The 22289-nt window shown below is 40.4% G+C and overlaps 2 non-coding genes and 1 pseudogene across 2 annotated transcripts; 1 reads left to right on the top strand and 2 right to left on the bottom strand.

The window, feature by feature from the left end:
• The first annotated feature begins 1224 nt into the window (after positions 1–1224).
• LOC134363501 (small nucleolar RNA U3) lies at positions 1225–1432 on the top strand. The gene has a single exon (XR_010021737.1). It is a non-coding gene; the product is annotated as a small nucleolar RNA U3 (small nucleolar RNA).
• Positions 1433–17745: 16313 nt separating this feature from the next.
• Positions 17746–21564, bottom strand: LOC134362567 (MICOS complex subunit MIC26-like; annotated as a pseudogene).
• LOC134363500 (small nucleolar RNA U3) lies at positions 20326–20538 on the bottom strand. Its single transcript, XR_010021736.1, has one exon. It is a non-coding gene; the product is annotated as a small nucleolar RNA U3 (small nucleolar RNA).
• Positions 21565–22289: the final 725 nt, after the last annotated feature.

A 22289-nucleotide genomic window follows, 5' to 3' on the forward strand; every position in this document is an offset into this window, starting at 1 on the left:
TTTTTTTTTTTTTTATAAAGATGACCGGTTGGTGTTGTCAGCACCACGCTCAGCCAGTGAGCAAACTGGCCATCCCTATATGGGGTCCGAACCTGTGGCCTTGATGTTAGCAGCACCGCACTCTCCCGAGCGAGCCACAGGCCGGCCCCAGGCAACTCTTAATTATGGTTTTAGACTCCAGGGCTCTCCTTCTCTTGTGATGTCCACCCTCAGAGGCATCTAACTTACTCTCTTTAGTGAGTGTGGGCTTAACTCTCCTCTAAACTGACCCACCTTCCTGAATAGAGGTGAGGGGGGAGGAAGTTCAGAAAATAAAAAAAATTTTAAAAAAGGAAATATGTAAGGAGAGTAAACATCAGTTAATATCTCAGAATATTATTCTAATTGTTGTGTTTATTTGTATTTCCTCAGAAGCGGGCCCTACAAGTCTAGTCCAGACCACTCCATTTTACCCCAGATTCCTACATTGGCTGCCAACTCACCATTTCCACTTGGATATCTAAGAAATGCAATGACATAACATAATTTTTGCTGTTTTAAGCATTAAAAATTTCCATTGACATTGAACCCCTCACACACACAAAAAATAATTAGAGGTAATCTCAAATCTACACTTGAACACCATACCTGGTTTCCTTCAGTGGAGGTAACACCAGCTTTCTAGTGTCTCCTCACCACAGAGAAGAGCGCTCCCTCAAGAGGGAACCTGGGTCCTGTGTGCTGAGAGCAACAGAGCAGGCAGTGACTCCGACAGGGGTAGACGACTGTTACCAGGTAGATGGTGACAGCTTCTGGTTGGTAGTTGAGGGCCACCACGCTAATTAGGAGCTTTGTGACTTAAACTTTCTTTAAGAAATAATACTTACTGGAGCCCAAAGTGCTTGTTAAATTTGTGGAATATAATTATAATATATGTGTGTATATATATATATATATACATTACATAGACTTTTTTTTTTTTTCTTCTGACCTGTAAGAGGATCACAACCCTCAGCACGATGTCGTCAGCACCACGCTCAGCCAGTGAGCGCACCGGCCATCCCTGTATAGGATCCGAACCCATGGCTTCGGTGCTACCCGCGCCGCACCCTCCTGAGTGAGCCACGGGGCCGGCCCAACATATACATATTTTAATGGTGGTAGGAATGGGAGTGGGAGAAATCTGTCCATCAGCAAAATAGGAATAGACTTCTTAGTCCCAACGGAGGCACAGGGCAGATAATTAGGACTATTCTTTCAGGGATCATTTCTACAGTGTATTACTAGACAAGTGCATCGGAACAGCGTAGGGTACCAGAAATGCCACTGACGAGCTGCTGTGCTCTCTCCTGAGCGTGAGGCTGGCAGGTGGCGCCACCTGGTGGTGGCTACTCCTGGCTATTGATCGATCTTTTCCTCGTTTGGGAAGCACGGGAGAGAACACAAGCTGGGGGTTCATTTTCTGATATGATTGCTTGTATTTTGCTTTTCATTCTTGTGATTTGTTCTTTCCACTCTTCTGTAAAGGGAAGGAGTAACATCTGACATATTCCTTTACTTCAATTTTCTTATGGCACTATAAGGATGCATTTAATAGCAAAACTCTCAGAAAGATAAATTGAAGGTTTAACTCCTTCTTGGCTTACCCGCTCTTTACCAAAACTTTCTCAAGAAAAGCAGTTCTTCTTTTCTCTGTTTATTTTTATATAGCATGTGATATGTTGAGCCTATATCTTCTCACTGAGCATCCATATCAGTACATATGTATCTTAATTTTTAAATCTGTTGTGTAGTATATTAAGATATGAATAAATCATAGTCTATTTAGCCATCGATGTGCCATATTTTTCAGTTCTTTGCTATAAAGAGCAGTGCTTGTAGTGAACATTACTGTATGTCTTGTGCCCCTGTGTGAGTTTTCCTTGGAAGTAGATAAGATATGGAATTACTGAGTTACTGTGTGTATACTTTAAGTTCTAAGTTACTGCCAAATTTCCTTTCAGTTCAGCACTGGAAATTTTATAACCTGTTGACAGTGTGTGGAGTCAATATCTTATCCCTGCTTCGAATTCTCTATCTCTCTCTCTTTCAATCTGGAGAGAAGAAATAATACCTTATTAGTACTCTGATTTAATTCCCCTGATTACTAACTAGATTGAAATTGTTTTCATATTTCATGGTAATTCATTTTGTTTTCTTCTGTGAAGGTCTAGTAATGTGTTCTATACAAGTGCAGTTCAGTATTGAAATGCCCATGTTTTTCTTTTTCATATGAAGGAGTTCTTTGTATATTATGGATATTAATCCTTGGTTGTACTAGTCTAGTGTTTAATTTTGTTTATACTGTCTTGTGTATTAAGAAGTTATCAATATTAATATAATCAGGTCTATCAATCTCTTTTTTCACTTGTTTTTTAATATGTGTTTTAAGAGTACTTTAAACACCTTTTATATTTTATTCTATGACTTTATAAAATTTTTATGTTAATTTTTTTAACCATCAGGAATTTATTTCTATAAATAGTTCAAGGATTAATGTCAACGTCTTCCTATGTTTAGATACTATTTGTTGAATAGTCTACCTTTCTGAATGATTTGAATAGCCACTCTGAGCTTCTGTCTCCCCAGTGGAGGAAAGGGCAGAAAGTAGCCTTAACTGATTACTGTTTAGTTAGATTTCTGCCTCTTCAAAGAGTTATTCACTACAAAATCCTGTCCCTGCAATCACCAGCACTTCACATCTTCTCTGATAAGGTGGTCTAAGGAATATTAGTGCTATTGGCTGAAATCTAGTAATTTGTAATTGACTATTAAGTGATGTTTTGCTATTTGAGAATTCAGAGACTAAAGTTTCCTTAAAGAGAGTCCAAGAAGCTCTTTCTTAAACAAACAAAAAGCAAAAGAACAAAAAACACACTTGTTTCCAAGTGTTTGCTAGGACAGTATGTTGCTACAGTTTTTTCAAAATGTCAGTGAAGTAATAGAGAGTTCACCATCAGCAAGAGTGTGCATGTGTCCTGCAGCTGACACGAGTGACAGGACGCCCCTGTAGGGGATTATTTCTAAACTGTGTTACTGGAGAGGCAGCTCATGGGATACAAAGACAAGGAGCTTAAATGCTGAGAACTCACAGCTGGGCTGGCCTGGGCTGTCACCCCAGAGACCAGTGCCCATTCTCTTTTTCCTCCAGGCAAGTGAGAGACAGAGAGGCCACACCTCAGTCATTGTCTTCTCACATTTAATCTTAGTTTGTTTAGTTAGTTGTCCAATCTGGACGTTTTCTTCCTTTCTAAAAGATTATCAAGAGATCTGTTGATATTTTCTTTAAAAAAATTTTTTTTATTGTACATATGTATGGGGTACAATTTGTTGCTTCAGTACATTCATGTATTGTAGAATGATGCAATCAGAACAGTTGGTGCATCTATTGCCTAAACATTTATCATTTCTTTGTGGCTATGACATACAAGATCCTCTTTTCTGGCTATCTTGAAATGTACAACACAATATTATATCAGCTATTGTCCCCCTAGGGCACCAGAACTTATTCTTCCCATCTAACTGTAACTTTGTAACTTTGTACCAGCCTACCAACCTTTCCTCATGCCCTCCCCTGCCTTTGATAGTTTCTTATATAATTTCTGTTTAATTCATTTTCTGTTACATTTTTTAAATTACAAGTGCACCTTGCTAACAATTCCAAGGCATCTAAATACAGTAGTTTCCTTCCAAGCATCTACACAGATCAAGTGGTTATTTTTCCTGAAATTTTGAATGGTAGTATGAGGTTTTACTAAGCTATTCTTTTCAAACACAAACACGTCACATAGCATAGCTGACCTTCATCACAGTGAACACTTGGTTTGTTTCCATACGACATTCTAGTGCTCCTACAAAAAACGCTCGCAAGAGATTTCCTCAGGTTTGGCTTCTTGAGGGCAGGAAGTGTGTATCCTCATTTAGCAGAGTTCCCAGCCTAGGAGCAACTCAAAATATATTTAATAAACTCAGTGAAGGAAAGAATGACAATGAACACATGATGGAGCAGTAGAATGGGACTTGAAATACGACAGGGCTTGAAGAACAGGGAGTGTTCTGAGCTCAGAACCGAGGGTAGATGTTCCGCTGTGGAGATCGATCCGTATTCTAACCCATCTTTTGTGACTGGCTCGGATTTGACAGCATACTGGGGAAGAGGAAAGAGCTTAGATGCAGACCATCCTCAGCAGGCTCTGCAGGGAAACTCACCATATCCAGAAGCGGCACTGGCTCTGAGACACCTGAAGGACAGTCCTTAAGAATTTGGGAAACGGAGCATGGGCCCCTCCGTGACTCCAACCTGAAGGAGTAATCCCAGTCCCAAGCACTAAGGCCAAAAATGTATGAGGAACTTCAGGTGTCCTAACAGGAGTATTTGTGTCACAGTTTCAAAAATATTATCACCTGAACTTCAGATTCAAGTGTGACTCCAGCAGCTGCCCATAAACCTTGCTCAACATTGAATCCGGTTTGTAGGACTAAATTAACCATTTGCAGTTTCTGGGCCCTGTAAATAGGAGGTAGGTTTTCTTTGTTCTTGCTGTTGTTGTTGTCATTATTTACATCTCCTACAGTAAGTATTGTTAGGAGACACCCTCCTCCGTGGGTCGCTTGAGCTCTTGCACATCTTGCTCGGTATGCCAAGAATGCAAGGCTCTTGGCTCTCTTCACCCAGGCCATTTCTCAGGTTTGATTTACAGGGAACAAGCATGAAGGGTGAGGTTGTGTCACTTGGACAAAGAGCTGGTTTATTTATTGCCTGCTATAGAAGCAGTGTATTCCCTAAGCCCAGTGCTCCTTAGCTGTGAAGCAATCCCACTGTGTGTATACCATTCATCTGGGCCTGCTGCGTAACCCACAAGGGATTTGGGGGCAAGGGGAACCTTTGCAATGCTGATGCTTGTTCTGAGTTGTGAGCAATAAAGTCCTTTGCTTCTAACCGAGAAGTCTTGTGTCTTCTACTGATACCAGACGAGAGGGTCTGGGGAGGACTGATAGCTGGCCCGACCCACCACAGGAAAGAATTCAAGAGCAGAGTCACAGCAGAAAGTAAAAACAGGTTTAACACAATGGATAAGAAGTACAGACTTTACAAAGAAAGTCCAGCCTAGCTCCAGGGATTGAGCAGGGCCCACATCAGATTAATACAAAAGAAGGGAATACACATAAACCATGTGCCAACTGGCTCTAGAGTGAACAGCAGCCTGCTAAAGGCAAGTTTATACAAAAAGAAAGAAATACTCAGGGGAAGTGCTGGCTGGCCCCAAGAGAGTAAGCGACAGCTCCACCTTCTTCCTGGATCCAACTTTTATATCAAATACATATTCATGCTATTTCATGAATATTTCAACTAAGGGGGTGGTTCCCAGTTATGTAACCTAGTCTTGCATATGCTCAGTTGGTTTCTTTTAGAACATGCTCATTGGTCAAATTCCACCACATGTACCGAATACATTCAATTATATTCAAATATATTCACTGCTGTCTAGTGCCTCCAGTGGAGGATTATTTAAAGAATAAACTTTGCTTTACTGAGCATGCTTGGCCACAAGGGTTATATAAGTCTGAATAAATTCATCTCTACTGAGATGCTCAGCCACTGGATTTGCATAAATCTGCTCCCTGTAATTTCAATCTCCCTGTGTTTGTATTGAAAATAGGTACAATAAGCTACAATGACTCTCCTCTAAGGGAGGGTCTAGAGGAGGGGCCTGAGACCTTGGGGAATGGTTTGAAACTCAGAGGTGTGTCCTGAAACCTGAACCCACAGAATGAGCACCTCCTACCTCACTACCAGTGTCCATAAGACGATATGCTAATTTATTCACTTTTAAGTAGGGTAAGATCAAATCCCAGTTCCTTCAAGTATGTGTTACTTTTATGATAGAAAACCAATCAACATTACTATAAAATTAGAAATGACTCTTTTCTTTCTTTCTTTCTTTCTTCCTTCCTTCCTTCCTTCCTTCCTTCCTTCCTTCCTTCCTTCCTTCCTTCCTTTCTTTCTTTCTTTATTTTTATTATTTTTTTTAAATTTTATTTTGTCGATATACAATGTGGTTATTATTGTGGCCCATTACTGAAACCTCTCTCCCTCCTCCCTCTCCCCCCTCCCACCCAACAATGTCCTTTCTGTTCGCTTGTAGTGTCAAAGAAATGACCCTTTTCTAACAAATGATTATTTTCTTCCCATGATTATTTTAGTAATATTGACTAAAATGCATTAAATGTTTCTCTAAATAAATACCTTAAAAGACATAAAATGGGAGCCAGTCATTACATTTTCTGAATATTTCTTTTCAAATAAGAAAACATACTTCTAAAACTAGTATTCCCCAGCTCTCAGCAAGATTCTAGTAAAAATTATTCTCTTGTATCACCTGGGGCTGGACCCTGAGCCATCCCTGTCCGTGGCCGGCATCCCGCAACGCGTTGCTGTCTCGCCTCCCATACGCTGGTGCTGGGCACCTGTCTCTGCCCACACCGTGCATTCCTCAACCCCCAGCCCATTCTCAGCGGCAGCTAAATCTGCTAATCTCTGTAGGTGCAGGGGCTTCACCCTCACCTTCTCTAAACATTGGCTTCTACCCTTTTCTCCTTAGGGAGAAGCATAATCTCCTCAGGGTCCAGAAACCCAGAAGCTCTGGCCTCTCTGGGAGGACAGGGAGGGGAGGAAAGCCACCATATCCCGTCTTTAGAAACATAAAGGAGGCTTGCCTGGGGGTGGGCGTGGGGGACAGAAGGGCTGAAATCTTTGCTTTTACCTTGGCAAGTTACTCCAGAACATCTATACTCAGTTTGCAATTCCTCAACTCCCACGCACTCCCTAAACAGTTAAGATAAATAAATAAGTCAAAACCACCAAGAAGGCTTCTTACTAAACAGCTCCCACACGATGTTACCATTCAGCTCTCTGGAACTATCTCAGCTTCCTCTGACTGGACATCTGAGGACCTTTGTCACTGTCAGCCAGCCCTCCACGACCTCCTCTCTGTCATCAGCTCCCTGACACGTCCAGACTCCCTCCTTCTCTCTCTGGCAGCTCCTTTGCTGCATCCTTGATGGCTCATTTCACCTTCATGCCTCTTAGAAGTTACTGTTTTCCAGGGTCCTGTTCTGGACCTCCTGAGTGGTCTCATTCCAATGGTTCCAGTCACTGCTGCCCTTTTCCAGATCTGTCTCCTGAGCTCCAGTCTCACTTCCTGCTCTCTAGTGAAATTCTTTGCTTGCATGTGACAGACATGCCCCCAAGCTCAGTGTTTCCAAAGCACACTCTGCCTGTTCCCCCAAATCTGCTCATTGTCCCTTCCCTATCTCAGCAGACGAGGCTACCATCCACCGAGTGCCCAGGAACAAATCCAGGGGCTTCCCCCAAAGCCTGTCAATCACTAGGGCTTGTTGATTCTTTGTCCTCAGTACCCACTTCTCATTCACCCCCAGGCACCTGAGTCCAAAGCACTGTCATATCTTGCTGGGATCACTGCCCTTCCTCTTAAATAGACTCCCCAAACTGCAGCTCCAGCCCATTCTCTGCTCTGCAGTGACAGGGAACTCCCTGAAGTACAAGGCTGACCTTGTCATTCTTTATAAGAAGTCTCTGAACACTCCTCGGTGCCCTCCTAAGGAAGCTCACACTTATCATCATGACTTCCATATCCCTTCCGGCCCTGGACCCAGCCCACCTCCCACCCTCATTTTCTGTCCAGGTAAAATGTAAATGAATGAGAAGCCCGATGACTGATTTCATAACTTATAATCTAGTGAAGGAGGCAAATGGGGGGCGGGGGGGGCGGAAGCACTAAAAAAATCTATCCTTTGCTCTAAAGGCTATGAAATGAGGAAACAGGAATAATTGGAGACTCCATTAGGGAGGGTGGTCAGAGAGTTTGGTTTGCTATCTCCTGAGCTCAAGAATCAGGAGGAAGAACAATCTAAGAAAGATCATGAAGATCTGTTTTTGGTAATAATGACATCTGCAATGCATTTTTTAAAGTCTTTGCTGCTGCTTTTAAAATATGTGCATATTGCTCAAATCAGTAACCTTCAGCTGTCCAGAAAACTTCTTGTCCAATAAATTAAGACTCCAGAACTGCTGAAGCTGGTAGAACACAGCATTCTGAGTGAACATGTCTAATTTAAAATAATAGAATTCACTAAATGTACTGTATTAGTCCATTTCTGTTGCTTATAACAGAATACCCCAGAGTAGGTAATTTGTAAGAAACAATATACATTGCTTACAGTTTTGGAGGCTGGGACATCCAAAGTTCAGGGAACACATCTGGCGAGGGTCTTGCTCTTGGTGGTGACTCTACAGTGACACAGGGTATCACATGGTGAGAATGGCAGAAGCAAGAGTGGCATCTGTCTTCTAACTGGAGTCTCATGTATGTGGGGGTGGGGTCGGAGGGGTGGGGGGGGGACACCATTCTCTAATCTCTTCTGATTATTCTTAGCCTCTTCTGACTTCCTCAGTTACATATATGAAGGGTCTTCAAAAAGTTCATGGACAGATTTGCATTATCTTTTTTTTTTTTGGTGGCTGGCCAGTATGGAGATTCTCACCCTTGACCTTGGTGTTATAATACCATGCTCTAACCAACTTAGCTACCAAACAGCCCTTATATTATCTTTTAATTCTATTTCTCCATGAATTTTTTAAAGTACCCTCATATGTTATAATTTCAAGGCTCAGTTCAGTTCTTTCTTCTGAGGAACTTTCCCAACTGTCCTAGTCTGGGCAAAATGAAATGCATTCCCATGTGCTACGGCAATCCACGGTGCACACATCCAGCCCATCAACCACCATTCTGTATTGTAATGTTTTCTTCAGAGTAAATTATTTCTCTACGTCCAATTCCATGACTATCTCACAGTAGGTACATAATATGTATCTGCTGACTATGTGAAACACCCAACATATGAAATGTGTGACCTCTGACAAATCATTGCTCTCCTGGAAACCTCAGCTTTGTCCTCATTCCAGGATAATACAGCCTACAACGCTGAGTATTTTATGCAGTTTACTAAGAATAAGATTACTAACCACAAAGAATGCATGGTATATCAGAATCTTGCATACATACTCCAGAGTTTTTCTCCAGCTTATCTTCTAGGGTGTTTGCACAGGGTACCAAGCGTTCAATTGTAAAAAGACAAACACTCTAAAGGGACTTTCTTTAGAAAATGGACCTAGAATGTCCAGCCTTGCTGTGTGGTGCTCTATCCACCAGAGGGCAACCTAATCATCATGGATGCTGTGGAACTGTGTTTCAGAGCCTTGAGGGTGCAGTTTCCCAGATAGCTGAGAAACTTTTTTTTTTTTCCTTCCAGCCTTTTGGATGAAAATCTTTGTAAAACATACTGCATTATCTCCTCACAATTATAAGTAGATTGTTATAATTGTTTCCTGTGAGTTACTTTCACCAATTTCTGTCACTGTAGGTATTAGCTTGGTATGAAATCAATGCAGCTTTTTTTTGTCATTTTATAAAGAAAACTATGTAAAGGAAGTAAAAACTGGCAATAGTCTCTTCATTCATGTTTTAAAAATAAAGTGGATTGTGTTTCCATTGTAAACCCAAAACAGGCTTTTTACAGAAAATATAGAGAGAAGAATTGAAAAGCAGATCCCCTTAGTCTCACCACCCAGTCTTTGCTTAATTAGTTACTCATGGTGTGGGGGTGTAGAAAAATTGTAGTGAAATAGTAGAAAAACAAAACTTTAATGTACACAGTTTTGTAACAAATGCCTAAGTAAAGAGGCTTCTAAAAGGCCATACGAAGGTCAGGCCCGAGCATACTAAGCATTCCAAGGGCGGGAAGGTCCCCCACCCGGTTCTAGGAACTGACTAGTTCCTTATCAAAAGGCCACCTGGCCAGACCCCAGGGAAGACAAACGATTGAGAAATGTGCTGTTCCTTATCGGGGTACCAGCCTGCTAAAACCCACCTGTAAATCTAGAGGTGCCACAAATCTATCAGGGTACCAGCCTGCTAAAGCCTACTCATAAATCTAAAGGCGCCACAGATAACCAACAACTCATTCTGTCACAAAGATCTGCTCAGAAAAACTGTATAAAAGATGCCTGTGCTGTAAACTGGGGGTCGCTTTTGTCCAGGAGACAAGGTGACCCCAGCATGCTGGAATAAAGTCCCTCTAGCTTGATTGCATCAGTCTCAGTCTCTTGGTCTTTGTGAAGTGAGCCGTCCCAGTCTGTAGGATTTGTGCATGGTGCACGGATCTTACAATGGTAGTTGCAAGGAGACAATTTCAGCAAGAACTATGAACATCTGCAAAATCAACAGCTGGTGTTTAGGGAGTATTTATAAGACTTTCCGAGTCAGAGAGGGTTGGCTCTCCCCTTACAGTCCAGGCCCTATTATACTAATTTGGGATTATGAAACTCGTTGCAGCCTCCTGAGTCAGCAACCTCTTGATAACCATGCCCAGCGTTCTCACTGAAGGGTTGGATTCACTCTCCCTGAAGCCAGTGAGAATTCTTCCTGGAGCAAGCAAAGACTGTTTCCTCAGTCTTCCCCCATCAGGCTCCCAAATTGGAATGGATTTGCTGGTATTTCAGTGCTTATATGGGCCCTGAGGTGACATGGTTATCTGGGCACAGAGATCCCTACCTACCCTGCCTGGAGACTGCTCAGGGGCCTTGCCTTTCTGCCCCAGGGCTGTTGGTCATAAAGTCTTCTTCACTCAATTTATTTAATCAACCTGAGTTTACTGGACAGCTTCTTTGTGCTGGGTGGCTGAGATACAATGGTGAGTGAAAAAACATCAATTTCTGCTGTCCACAAACTTAACAGCCTCTTGGAAGAAAGAGGGTTGCAAAGTAATCACTAGATTGTGACTAATGATACGAAGGAAAAGCCCCACATACTATGACAGTGGAGAAGGCTGAGTGGCTTTAATTCAGGGTGCTGAGATGTCCCCTTACAGAAGGTGACCCTTACGCCAAGATTCAGAAGGCAGCAATGGAAGAAAAGGTCAGGAGAAACTACGAACCACTGAGCCACCAACATGGCTGGAGCGTGGTAAACCAGGTGAGAAGGGAGAGATAAGCTATGGAGGTGGGGAGCGCTGTGCTCATGGAAGGCCTTGCAGATGAGGGATTTTCTCTAGATGCAGAGGATGGCAGAGAAGTAGCTCAAAACAACTTTCCTTTTATGAGCACCGTTTACTTGACAGTGAATTTTTGTCCCCTCTGCAGGTACTGATCAAGAGCTGGGGTGTTCCAGGCTTTGTGCTGGGCCCCAAAAGTGCAAAGGTGAATACAGAGATGAGCTTGCCCCCAGGTCTGGTTAGCAATTACCAACCAAAAGGTAATTACTAAATCAAGCATGATAAATGCCTTAACAGAAATATAACCAGGTTCTTTGTGAGCATGTGGTGGAGGCTAATTTAACCTGAGTGATGGTAAATGTTTTTTGGAGGAAGGGCCAATTGAGTGGGATTTTGAAAAATCATGTATAATGAGGGAGAGTTAGGGAGCAAGAAATCAACAGACAGAAATAAAGCTTGTTCTTTCCATATTTCCATTGATAGCCAGATTCTGGCTTCCCCTAGCTTGTATTCTAAGCCCCAGCACAGTGCCTGGCACATAGTAGAGACACAGGAACAGTTTGTGAAGTGTATCACTATGAACCTTCATGATTTTGCTGGGTTACCGGTGCTCCTGCTGTTGGAGTGAGCCAGACTGAAGCTATGTTGGGACCTAAAACTACGTGCGCTCTAGAAGATTTTTTTTTTTTTTTTTTTTTTAAAGGATCCGAACCCGCGGCCTTGGTGTTATCAGCACCGCACTCTCCCGAGTGAGCTACGGGCCGGCCCTCTAGAAGATTTTTTAAAAGACAGCTTTCTATCTTGGCATGCGTTTCTCTGAGTTTCCTCTTTTCTCATGGTTATTTGATATTTGGGACTTTGGTTATGGGGCAATATGATATTATTCGCATGAATGTAAAGTCGTTTCCCAGCCAAGTGGACGTACTATCCAGATCCTGAGATAAGGATGGGAGCAGAAACCGGTGAAACCTTGGCAAGACCTTGTACCTGACTCATAGACATGGACCCCTTGTAGCTCATGTACCCTTCCCTCCTAGTGCTTTTCATTCCCCATGTTCCATTCCCTAATCCCTCTCTTTAAAAACCCCTCAGTAAACCTGAGTCTTTGAGATGGCTTTAGCCTGGCCACTCTCCTTCAGGTTTACTGGAGAGATGGGTTAGTCCAACATCTCTCCTTAGGTCACTGCTATTGCTGAATAAAAGCTGACCTCCATTTTCACCAACATTTGACTTCTGTTTGTTTTTTTGTCTGGGGACAGGCAGCCAGACCTGTGAGTTCACCATCAATTTTGGGGAGCCTCAGCCAGGAGCTCAGTATGCCCCGTCACACTGTGATGTGTTGTCCCCATGCTAACTAAACTCATCATTGTGTATTTAAGGTCTTGGCTCTGCCTTTGTCATTTTTTGTGTTCCACTCTAGTGTCAGTCCCCACTTATAAGGGCGGCAAGACAATGCAACTTTTTAATTAAAATGTCACCTCTTATGGGAACCCTTCACACCTGTCTTAGACTGAGACAAAAGGCATTCCCAGTCACAGTGCCCTGGACACAAGGAAATCTTCCTACTGTATTTCAGGATTTCTATGATTTCAGAAAGAGCCAGTCTGAGAGTAATAAGTCTAATAGCACATAATTTATCCTTCTTAAAAAATTGATAAGTGGATCCCTGTACTGGCCAGCCACCAAAAATAAATAAATAAATAAATAAATAAATAAATAAATAAAACTCGATAAGACAATCCTACATCTCTCTATTGGCAGATAATCTATGTGAGCATTTAAAAATAGGAACTCTCTTCTCCCAGGTATTCTTATGACCTGCACTTTCACTTTATCCAGTTCTCTGTTTATATTACCCACTTTATTCTCTTACCAGTCAGTGTACATTGTATTGGCTGATATCATATTATACCTATTCTCTGTGTCCTCACATCAGAGGAAGTTCAATGAGAACAGCGGCCTTACTTTGCTCACTACTGTAACCCTAGTGCCTATAACGGTTCTTGAAACATAGGAGGTGCTCAATAATTATTATTTTGAAGGGATGGCCAGTTAGGTCAGTTGGTTAGGGCATGGTGCTGATAACACCGAGGTCTAGGGTTCAATCCCTGTACCAGCCAGCCACCAAAAAAAAGAAAAAAAAAATTATTCTTTAACGATAGTAACATACTAGGAAACTATCAACAAATGTATTGTCATAAAATACAATGCAACCTTTTTGTTGAAGAAAACCCATTAGTGTTTTCCTAATGAAGAGATTTTTTTTTTTTCTTAAAAGATGACTGGTAAGGGGATCTTAACCCTTGACTTGGTGTTGTCAGCACCACGCTCTCCAAGTGAGCTAACCGGCCATCCCTATATAGGGATCCAAACCCGTGGCCTTGCTGTTATCAGCACCACACTCTCCCAAGTGAGCCATGGGCCGGCCCTGAAGAGATTTTTTTCATCCCTCTGATTTATTGGGGCAGGGGTCGGGGGTGGGAATCTAGAAAACAGCCCCTTTCTTCAAATAGCAGAGATCAATCAGGTATTCTGAATGCTGTTGAGACCTAGTTTTTGGCCCTCAAAGGTCGGGCATTTCTCATAAACATGTTACTGCTCAACAGCTGGTCACAAATTGGTCTTTTACCACGGTTAGTGCCGTTCTTCTTACCTTTCCCAAGATAATTTGCATGCTATGGATATGTGCATGATACCTTATACTTATACCTTATACTCTAGAGAAAAGTTAATTCAAAATGGATCAAAGACCTAAACGTCAGTGCTATAATTATTAAACACTTAGAAAAAATTATAGGGGAAAAGGTTCATGACATTGGATTTAGCAACAATTTCTTGGATACGACAACAAAAGCACAGGTAATAAAAGAAAAAAATAGATAAATTGAACATCAAAATTGGAAACTTTGGTGCATCAAAGGAAATTATCAAGAGAGTAGAAAAAAAAAACTCACAGAATGGGAGAAAGTATTTTCAAAACATAAATCTGATAAGGAATGAATATCTAGAATATACAAAGAACTCCTACAACTCAACAGTAAAAAACCAAATAACCCAATTTAAAAATGGGCAAAGTACTCAAATAAATAGACATTTCTCCAAAGAAGAAATACAAATGGCCAATGAGGACATGAAAAGATCCTCAATATCAGCAATATTAAGGAAATGTAAATCAAAACCACTATGAGCTACCACTTCACACTCATTAGGATGCCTATTAAATAGAAACAGAAACAAAAACAAAGAGAAAAACAAAAAAAGAAAAGGAAACATAACTCGTGCTGGTGAGGATGTGGAGAAATCAGAACTTTCCCACACTGCTGGTGAGATTACAATTAGCTATTGTGGAAAAGTTTGGTAGTTCCTTAAGCCGTTAAACAGAATTGCTATAGGATGCTGCAATTCCACTCAGGGCGTATCCTCAAAATAATGGAAAGCAGGGAGTCAAGCAAATACTTTTACACCAGTGTTCATAGCAGCATTATTCACACAGCCAAAAGGTGAAAACAACCCAAATGTCCACCAACAAGTGAGTAGATAAACCAAATACAGTATATACATATAACGGAATGTTATACAGCCTTAGGAAGGAATGCAATTCTTAAATATGCTACAACATGCATGAACCTTGAAAGTATTATGCTAAGTGAAAGAAGCCAGACACAAAGGGCCATACACAATATGACTCCACTTATACAACACACTTAGAATAGACCCCCAAAAAGATAGGTTAGAGGTTACTAGGAGCTGAGGAGAGAGGGTGATGTGCTTCTCTGTTGGAGATGATAAAAAAGTTCTTCAGATGGATGGTGTCGAACAGTTGCACAATTGAATTGTCATCATATTGACACTGTTGCACAGTAAAAATTGACTTGTAACTGAGATGAACACTTAAAAATGATTAAAATGGCAAATTTAACACTATGAATATTTTACCACAATTGAAAAATAACAAAAGTAGAAAAAGAAACTTATGCTATTGGCATAGGAAAAGACAAAGTTTAAAAAATTAAAGTAGAAGAGTCTAGGCAAGACTTAAATAGTTATGGAAATAAGTAAATATCAAAGATAGCATTTAAAATCAGTAGGGAAAGGATGTCCAGATAATTACAGCCCCTATGTGAAAACTCGCCTCTGTGTATCATAAAGCACAAAGGTCATGAGTACTAATCACATCTAATTACACAGATAGGAGGAGAAGAGAAGAGATATGTTATTCATAGTGATAAGCCATTTAAAATAATACTGATTTTTTTTTTTAAACACAGCGAAGATTCCCTTCAGGTTATTTCAAAAACAGGGAGTAAATGAAAGCACAAGAGCTAAAGCATAAGCCTTAAATTTGTTGCAAGTTAAAAAATATGAAACCTAGGGCCAGCCCGTGGCTCACTCGGGAGAGTGTGGTGCTGATAACAACACCAAGTCAGGGGTTGAGATCCCCTTACCGGTCATCTTTAAAAACAACAGCAACAAAAAAAATGAAACCTAAAGCACTGCACTTTCCTAGCAGCAAGTTTTAAGTGAGAAAACTATTCAACCTATTCCAAAAAAAAGTGGAGAACAATCACTGAAGACAAACAGCACCTTCCACCACAGGACAAACACCACAACCCAGCTTCACACTCAAGAAAAAGCACTATAGCTCATTCATCATAATTTCCAATACCCTGCACATTCAGAAACATCTCTCTAATAATATGTTATAGAAACAATCTCTGAAAGTATAGTCTGACTTGGCCTTGGTCTTCCTCAGGTTGATATATAAAAAAATGCACATTTCACCAAGGGTGAGTTGCTTGGTTGTCTCACTTACTACTTTAGGGAAAAATATTGCAGCAGATCTTTCTAAAAACTTGAAGCAACAAAATGTTGTTTAGAAAGGATTATAGACTCTGTTGATTTTATAAAGAAATCTTTACAATTTTATAAAGAAATCTTTGGTTTCCAAATCCTAATTAGCATAGTATAATCCAAAAGCCAATCACAAGTGATTATCTATCAACGAATATAATTAATATTCCCCCAGAGAAATACACAGGAAAAGATGGATAAATAAAGGAGATATTGGGAATGGAACTTTGTGATTAATAAATATTTAAAGTGTAAATACTTCATCTAAATAAAAATTAAGGCTATTATCCAGCCCTTTTGTCTGTACGGACAGAAACAGAAAGACTCTATTGGGTGGGCCTTGATACCACCCATCAAGAAAGTGCATTCCTATTGTAAAAATAACATTCTAAATGCATTCCAGTACAGAGATTTGTAGGTTAAGTCCTAGTGCGTGTCTTGCCTAGATGCTTAAATCATCCCCAGAAGTGGGTGATTTTGCTCTTAGTTTATATTTATAGGTGTAACCAAGGATATATGGTATTTATGATTTTATAACAATTTATATCATCTAAATTAGAGTAATAATGAGACATAGATCTAATTAGTTATTAATCCCTCCGTAATTTTCTGTATTATATAATTGCCATAATCTGGTTAGACATTCCCATCATAATGAATAGCAGGTTTTTTCCGAGATTTTGTTGAACAATTGGATAAACATTTATGCAATGGCTGTCATCCTTCTACAGCATTCTAGAGCTCATGGGTGAGTTTCTTCTTAATTTGGATAAGGTGTAAAACAGCTGGGTTAAAATGGTATAATAAATGCTTTCTCTATTTGACAGTATTGATCTTTCAATATTTTTCCAGTCGTCCATACTGGCCAGCAGCCAGAAAAAAAATTTTTTTTCCAGTCAACGGTATAAAGATAACTTCCGAATATTAATCATTTGTCTCTTATACAATTTGAAAGTAATTTTTCCAAGTTGATCCCTAGTGTTTTAAATTTGTTACTGGTATCTGTTTTTCATCTAGAGACTTTCAATGATAATAGGGTCAAATTTATCTCTTTCTTCATGATTTTCAGGTTTTTCATTCTATTTAAGAAGACATGACAATGTAATTTTTTTCTTATAATTCCTTGCATTTTTTTTCTCATGGATATGTATTTATTTCATCCAAAATCTTTCATTTTTCAAAATTCAATTTCTAGAAAAGGTAATTATATTTACAAGATTCATAATCAAACAATATGAAAATGTATAAAGTGAAAGCTCTAGCTCCAACTTTTTCCTTCTTTTTCCAAGCCTTCTCCATCCCATGGATGGTAAGTTCTTTAGGTACTTTATTTTGTATTCTTCCAGAAGTTCATTATGCATATCAACTAAACAGATATATAGGACAGAGATTTCCAAAATTGTGAGATATGGATCAATCATACTTTTTCTACTAGATATCCAATTGTCTGATCATTTATTTAGTAGTCCAGCCTTTCCTCATTGACTTATTTTTTAACTTGGATTCTACTTTTTGTTTTGTTTCTTTGTTGGATTTTAATTATGTACATAAAGAGCAGCATGAGAATGAGGTGTTCTAAGGCTCATACATTATCTCTAGGTGAAAGGATTTCAGATTAGTCCGATTATAGTATAGCATCATCTAAGATAACAAAGAGGCCTATTACAGTTTTTCCTGAATAAAGTCAATTTGCTACATTCAATACTGACATCTTCGCCATTTTTCTGTAGAACTGTTTATTTACCGTATGGAGTTTCTAGTGTTTACCTAAAAGTGACTTAAATGGGCAGAGCATGACATTTTCTACTTATTGCTGGGTGAACTCTTCACATTTCCTGGCTTTTGGAAGTTCTCCTTTTACAAATCTTCTATGACTGAATATCCTCATAAACACAAGTCATATAATTTTTCCCCACTGACCTGGGCAAATGCTATGGTTTGTTGTAGATAATAAATAGAAGCAGCTAATCCCATGAAACCAGGAGGCTACACCAGCTTCATTTTCGAACCTCTAGCCGAAAGGAGCCCAACAAGGCCAGCAAAACCAGTAACATCCAATCTTGGAAAAAATTCAGAAGGTGCATTTTGGAGATATTTAAAGCTGTCTAACACCCATTTGACCAAACTTTGCATCTTGGGTTTAGTCTGGGAGTACATTTCCTAACACCAGCTTTCCACTATGTCAGAGCTGTCAGATGTTTTCTTTACGTTGGGTCTTTGGCTCCTCCACAGATGTAGATTGACCCTCAAGAACTGAGTAGAGTGAAAGCTCATCAATCTTCACAGAATTTTTGTAAGGCGAGTGCTTTTTTTCAGTTCTGCATAGACTTTGAAGGTGAGCAGGCTCAGGCTGGCCAGCACCACGGACCTCTGAATTATATTGAACTTGTTGGTGGAGGCAGCTCCTACGTGGTCCTCATTGATTTTACTTTATTTTATTTTTATTTTTTAGTCTTTGGAGATCCGAACCCTTGACCTGGGTGTTACAAGGCTGTGCTCTAATCAACTGAGCTAACTGGCTGGCTGTCATTGATTTTAAGTGCTAGCTTTCTCTTGTCATAGATTCTCACATGTAACTGTTTTGTTTAATTAATTAATTAGTTAATTAATTAATTTTCTTACCTTTATTTCTTCTTTGTTATTCCTGTGTCAATGATATAATTTTTTCTTTGTTTCTTTATTTTTAGGAAATACATGTGTACTTAAGTAAAAGCTGAAAAAGTTTAAAAGGGTATGTAGTAAAAAATAAGATATCTTCCTATCCTTGACCCACAAACTCTCAGAACCACTTACCGGAAACTGCTACTGTTCAATTTCTTTTGTATTCTTCCAGCTTATGAATAAATTGTGTGTGTGTGTGTGTGTGTGTGTGTGTGTGTGTGTGTGTGTGTGTGTGTGTGTGTGTGTGTGTGTGTGTGTGTAAAGAAAGTAGCCTGTAATAAACACAGCCTGGCACCTTTTCTTTTATAACTTAATATCCCTTGGAGAAGATAGTGTTGTATAGTGACTTGTTTAACTGTCTTATATTGGTGGACTTTTGTGTTGTTTCTTTTCTATTCTATAGTGTTGTAAGTGTTGGTTAAAAGAAATTGACTAAAAGAAAACTCCTAATTCTACACTTCTTCACATAGTTAAGAAAAATTAACAATTAAGAAAATTCCTGAAAATGGAATTGTCTTGAGGGAAAAAGGAAAATACAATTTTGATGAATACAGACAAATGTCCCTTTGAAGAGAATGTGGCAGTGAAAGAAGTGTTGGGTGCAGCTCACCCTTAAAGAAAGAACCTGCTGTAAACTGAGACCTTTAGCTTCTCCACCTTTGAGATCTGCTGCAGAGTTTAATCCCAGGCCCTGCTCTCCTGGGCTGCTCCCAGCCAATGACTGTTCATGACAGTGATACTAGTGATGGGCCACTTTTGCCTAGTGCAGGCCCCTCTGACAGATATTCTTTTGCTCTGGGGTTTTCCAATGGCCCAGTCAAGATTTTCTACTCTTCTTATGCAATCTGCCTTCCTTCCCTCTCCTGTTACCAGTATCAGATCTACACTGCAGTCTGAAGGCTCTGCCTGTCTTCTCTTCCCCTTTATCTTTCTTTTTTTTTTTTTTTTTTTAAAGATGACCGGTAAGGGGATCTCAACCCTTGGCTTTGTGTTGTCATCACCACGCTCAGCCAGTGAGCAACCGGCCATCCCTATATAGGATCCGAACCTGTAGCCTTGGTGTTATCAGCACCGCACTCTACCGAGTGAGCCACGGGCCGGCCTCCCCTTTATCTTTCTTACACGTTTTCCCTGATAAATCTCTTATACTACTGATTCCTTCATGGCATCTCTTCAGAGCTGTGAGATGTTTTCTTCAAGTTGGGTCTTTGACTCCTCCACATATTTAGATTGACTCTCGGGAACTGAATAGAGTGAAAGTTCATCAATCTTCACAGAATTTTTGTAAGGTGAGAACCTGAATTGACACGAAAGCTGTAGTAATTTTACTCCTTCCAACAGTGAATGAAAAACACAGTTGCTTTTGTAAATGGATGTTTATTTTGACATATTTTTAATTAGTTAAGTCTAAGGGGTCTAGATCTTTGTCAGAGCAGTTTGCAAAACTTCCTTATTGATTCCTACTCCCTTCGTTCTCAGGAAGTTGCTAGAAAAACCCAGAAGTTAACACATGTGAAAGATAAAACAAAGACTCGGAGGGCTGGCTGGTTGCTCACTTGGGAAGGTGTGGCTTGATAACACCAAAAGCAAGGATTCAGATCCGCATACCAGCAAGCAGCCAAAAAATAAATTTAAAAAGCCTGGGTTTGTCATTATTAATAAACTTCAAAGAGGAATATGTTCTCTCTCTTTAGTTTGATAGAACAAATACACAGTTAAGTTCTCAGCTTGTGTTCTTTCCCTCTCACCTTCCCAAAGGAAAACTGAGAACAGTCATTGAGAAGAAATGGCTGCTGCAACCAGGCAACACCACAAGCCAGCCTCCTGCTCAGGAGAAAAAGCTGCTGCCCAGCATCATGATTTCCAGTACCCTACACATTCAGAAACACTCCTCTAGTTACATACTACAGAAATGATCCCTGAAAGTATAATCTCAGTTAATCTGAGTGCTCCTCAGATTGGTGTAAGGAAAAAAAACACACATTTTGCTAAGAATAAGTTGTTTTCATCATCCAGACTTCTGGACAAAATTTTGAACCATACCTTCAGGAAATACTTTCAAAAAACTAAAATAAATTGTTTTAATAAAGTGTTTCTGATTTAGGCAGGGAGTATCTCAAAAAGGTTTACTGTGAAAATTCCTAGTTAGCATACTGTCATTTAATAGCCAATCACAAGCCACTGTCTTTTATCTGATCATCTAATGTTTCTCATTTATAGAAAGAGAAATATAAAAGGGTTATTTGTCTGATGCCTTAGTACCAGAGAGTGCCTTCAGGTCAAGAACTGGGAGGGTAAGAAATGAGAGGCCATGTTTAGGGGCCTCAGAGAGCCCCACACCCAAAGGCCCAGGGCAGCCCTGAGCTCTGTCAGGCAGATGTGGTGGGATCTCAAGGCACACTGTTATCACCCCATTTTAAAGCTAAGGGGGAGACAGACTTACAATATGACAGCATGAGGAGCTCACTGACCCACTCCTCAGTGAAACTGGTGAAAACGGTAATAAAAACACAGAAGAGTATTTAAAGCCTCTGAAAAACAGTCCTAAGAGCAAACAGCAAATGAAAAGACATTTATTAAAGAACATCTATGAAAATTCAGTAAGAAACATGAGGGTCTGTGAGTGAGCAGGACTGAAGTCATGTTGGGACCTAAAACCACACACATTCCAAAAAAAATTTTTAGAAGTTTTTTTCTTGGCATGCATTTCTTTGAGCTTCCTCTTTTCCCATGGTTATTTGATATTTTGGACCTTGGTTATGGGGCAATATGACATTATTTACATGAGTGTAAAGTTGTTTTCCAGCCAAGTGGAGCTGCAGGTTTGCACATACTATCCAGATCCTGAGATAAGGACAGAAGCAGAAACCAGATGAGGCCTTGGTGAGACCTTATACATGATGCATAGACACGAATCCCTTGTCGCTCACATCCCATTCCCTCCTGCTTTTCACTTCCCATGTTCCACTCCTTCAAGCCCCCTTTAAAAACCCTTCAGTAAATCTGAGTCTTTGAGATGGCTTTAGCCTGGCCTTTCTCCTTCAGTTTTACCAGAGAGATGAGTTAGTCTAATATCTCTCCTTAGGTCACTGGTGTTCCTGAAGAAATGCTGGCTTCCATTTTCACCAACACTTGACGTTTGGATTGTTTGTTTTTTGTCTGAGGGTAGGCAGCTAGACCTGTGAGCTTGGTAACAATTTTGAGGAACCTCAACCAGGAGCCGAGTGTGCCCTGTAACAGTATTTAAGTCAAGATTGCTCCCTCCCTCTCACCTTCCAGCTCAGAGAGGTAGTGATTCCACTCCAGATTGCCATAGCCAAGAACACAGGGCACTCTCTCCCCTCAGCATACAGATGAAGGGCTTTCTTTCCAGGAGGAACAAGACATCAGCGTTTCTAATCCTGACCCCAGTTACTTTTTGCTGTGGCTGAATTCAGGCAAGTGATGTGGAGACATGTGGCATCTGCCCAGCCCCCTCTCATGGAATGGAGGTTCAACTTGTATGCAGCTCATCAAAAACACCAGAGCCCTGATCACTCTTATCCTGGCTGTGAGGTGGTGGTTTCACACCCAGAGAGGCAAGCTAGTACCTGAGGGTACTGTCCTTCCTCCACCAAACATTCAGCTCCTAGAGCAGGGTGTCATTCAGAGAGAAGCACACTGTCCTCACCCCCAGCTCCTCCAGA

The sequence above is a fragment of the Cynocephalus volans genome, chromosome 14, assembly GCF_027409185.1.
Source record: "Cynocephalus volans isolate mCynVol1 chromosome 14, mCynVol1.pri, whole genome shotgun sequence".
Classification (NCBI taxonomy): Eukaryota; Metazoa; Chordata; class Mammalia; order Dermoptera; family Cynocephalidae; genus Cynocephalus; species Cynocephalus volans.